Here is a 3,483-nt window from a genome sequence, read left to right as displayed (position 1 = left end):
TTACTCGCACCAACAATCCCATACCTCTTTCACTCCACGGGGAGATGAGTTGGAGCAGGGTGTTGCGTTCCCTTTTCCTAGAGGCGTACGTAACAGCAAGGAAAACGCTTTGTTATCGTTTCAACTGCGGATTACCCCTTTAAGCCTTTTATGTCAGACTATGTAGTCTGGGTCAGGTTAGAACAATGATCTATTTGTGGCCACTTCAATCAATCCTCAATTAATTTCCTTAAGGTCTATTCGCATGTAATATTGCAGAGTTTGGTCCTAACGAACCTATTCTGCACCTTCCACTGAACAATTTAAGAGAACCCAGATGCTTGCAGGAGCTAACTTGGCATTGAGGAAAAATATAGTTACAGTTAAGATCATGTTGACTTCAAAGCCAGAACAAATGCAAAACAAAGTACAATTCATAAGGCTGTTTGGGGCAAAAGTTGGGAGGTTCAAAGTTGCTACACTTGATCATGTAAACAAATCCAGCAAGAGTACAGGGGGAAAAAACATGATGCTGTCACAATGAGAGAACATGCTGGTACTATAGGTTGGGGGAGTGAAAAATATGCAGCAGACTACATGCATGAATGGTTGAGTCGACTCCTGATAATGATGAGCTACTTTGGGGATATTAAAGGTAGACTCACTGAAATGAAGTTGCCACGAGCAGCACCGCAACACTTCGCTATCACACATCTGCGCATGTGCATGGGTTCGCATAACACAGTTCACAGTGTGGTAGCTAGGGCACCAAACAGCAGAGAAGTTGAGCTTCGCGCTTCAACGCTCTTAGTTGTTGCGGAAGTTGACCCACTATGCTGTTTACTTTCTGCATCTACGCCATATCGCTGAGTCTACCTTTAACCAGATACCCAAAACTGTGATTGACCCCCAAAGTAAATATCCTAGTAACATGGTCATTACAAAACATTTCTTCAAACATTACATAATTTATTAACAATTTAATATTTTACAAGATTTGAACAATAGTGATAGCAACATCGTGCTCTGCTGTCAGACCTACAATAAGTCAGGAAAAAAAAAAATAATGTTCAGAGGTATGGCTGATCTGTAGACAGCGTTAGCTCACTGAGAACATTTCCAGGTGTGACTGGACGCTTTGCTGGCACCTCCAGAACTTGGCTGTAAGGGAATGAAAGCATAAGTTAATGTTGGTACATCACTCAGAAGATACAGTAGGAAGTTAATTCTCTAGCTAAATCAAATGCACACCGATATTGTATAATACTGTCCAAAATATTTACTATGATCCAAAAATATTGCTTGATTGGCCATTTACAGAATTAGGTGTCTGTGTAGGCAAGTTAAGTTGTATTGTCAAGTGCACAAGTACAGTGAAAGGACTTTCTTACAACAATCCAGTAATCAATATCCGTAATACTATAAAGTAAAATAGAACAAAAACACAAGAAATATGAACACAAGAAAGTAAGTAAGCTATATACAGGGTCAGTGCCAATACCATATTTACAATGTGGAGGGATACTGGAGGGGGAGGGTTATATATGTATAGGGGTAAGATGACTACGCATCAGGATATATGATAAGAGTAGCAGCAGCGTATATGATGATTGTATGCGAGAGTGTGTAAGCCAATGAAGGGAGTAGTGTGTGTGTGAGAGGTGTGTATGTGTGAGTGAGTGAGTCATCTGTGTGTGAGTGAGTAGTCTGCGCGTGCGTGTGTGTGTGAGTAGTCTGCGTGTGTGTGTGTGTGTGTGTGAGTAGTCTGCGTGTGTGTGTATGTGAGTAGTCTGTGTGTGTGAGTGAGTAGTCTGTATGTGTGAGAGAGTGAGGAGTGTGTGTGAGTGAGGAGTCTGTGTGAATAGTCTGTGTGTGAGTAGTCTGTGTGAGTGTATGTGTGAGTAGTCTGTGTGTGTGTGAGAGTGAGGAGTGCGTGTTAGTAGTCTGTGTGTGTGAGTGTATGTGTGTGTGTGTGTGTGTGAGTAGTCTGTGTGTGTGTGAGTGAGGAGTGTGTGTGAGTGAGTAGTCTGTGTGTGTGAGTAGTCTGTGAGGGAGAGTAGTCTGTGAGGGAGAGTAGTCTGTGAGGGAGAGTAGTCTGTGAGGGAGAGTAGTCTGTGAGGGAGAGTAGTCTGTGAGGGAGAGTAGTCTGTGAGGGAGAGTAGTCTGTGAGGGAGAGTAGTCTGTGTGTGTGAGGGAGAGTAGTCTGTGTGTGTGAGGGAGAGTAGTCTGTGTGAGTAGTCTGTCTGTGTGAGTGAGTAGTGTGTCTGTGTGAGTGAGTAGTGTGTCTGTGTGAGACATTTTTCACAAGAGACTAATGCAGTCTAATCTAAGTGGGACTGCAGTAAAGTAGTCATATGCACTCAACTTCCACCCAGTTTGCCAGAGAAGGAATCCCAACACTTGTTCCACTGTCATAGCCTTTATTATGTACCACTTACCAAGCAGTCAAGGCCTTTTGACACGACATCACAACCATTGCTGGTGCAGACTCTCTACACCCATCTCTGCCATTATAGTAATTGAAGGCAAACTTGTGGTTGGGCCCAACAGGAAGTTTGGGTGGTGGTAGGGTCCTGCAGAAAAGATTGTAACAAAGATTGTGGCATTTACAAAGTGTACAAACACCATCCTTTCCTCCCCTCCCATCCCATCTGAGTGTCATGCAAAACCTGCTGAAAACGTTCTGCCTAAATTGATTCTTAGCTATCATCAAACATTAAAGACATGAATGAGCTGCCACTAACCTCTTTGCAATCTCACCGTAACACAACTGTAGCTTTGCTTGCAGATCATGCTGTGGACATTTGATAAGGTGAATTAAGAGTAATAACTTGCTTTTAAAGAGTCTTCCATTTCCAACATACAATGTCAGCAAACTATAGTAACAAGCCACCTGGCTAGCTAACGTTAGCTGTGTCCTTAGGCAGTTCGACAGGCTGCAAACTCTTCAAATGTGTTGGCAACTTGAAATAAGTGACACTTGCACTAAATACACAATGTGATGAGATCTAGCTGTGGCTTACCTCCGATTAAAAGATTTCTGAGCCTCTGGATCATTTTTGTAGCATTGTTGTCAAAGGTAGAATACTTTATTTTCAAGACAGGCAATGGGCATTACTGACACCTACCGTTCTGGGGTGAAATCAGAATGTGCTGCCATTGTGCATTATTATTATTTACCTAGGCAAATCCGTTAAGAACAAATACTTATTTTCAATGACAGTGGGTTTAACTGCCTTTTTCAGGGGCAGAACGACAGAAGCTGGGGCTTTCGATCTTCCAACCTTCCGGTTACTAGTCCAACGCTCTTACCACTAGGCTACCTGCTCTAACGTTGCCCCTCGGCCCTAGATTTAGCTCGAGGGAACAAGTGAACAACATGGTCATTTGCAGGGTTGATACTACCCACAATTCAATACAAGCTGTAGTCACATGTCAAATTAGTGACGGACATTCCGTCTCTTTTCAGTGAGCCGACTCGTTCGGCTCAGCTCAACAAAAAGA

General features: G+C 42.9%; 1 long non-coding RNA gene across 1 annotated transcript; it reads right to left on the bottom strand.

Moving 5' to 3' along the window:
• Window positions 1–927: 927 nt before the first annotated feature.
• Window positions 928–3,483, bottom strand: LOC109888608 (uncharacterized). The gene is made up of 4 exons (XR_002255157.2): window positions 3,003–3,483; window positions 2,724–2,773; window positions 2,418–2,552; window positions 928–1,140 (listed from the first exon to the last, which is right to left on the bottom strand). It is a non-coding gene; the product is annotated as an uncharacterized LOC109888608 (long non-coding RNA).

The sequence above is a fragment of the Oncorhynchus kisutch genome, linkage group LG4 (assembly GCF_002021735.2).
Source record: "Oncorhynchus kisutch isolate 150728-3 linkage group LG4, Okis_V2, whole genome shotgun sequence".
Taxonomy (NCBI): Eukaryota; Metazoa; Chordata; class Actinopteri; order Salmoniformes; family Salmonidae; genus Oncorhynchus; species Oncorhynchus kisutch.
This window is presented reverse-complemented; position numbering and strand designations above follow the sequence as displayed.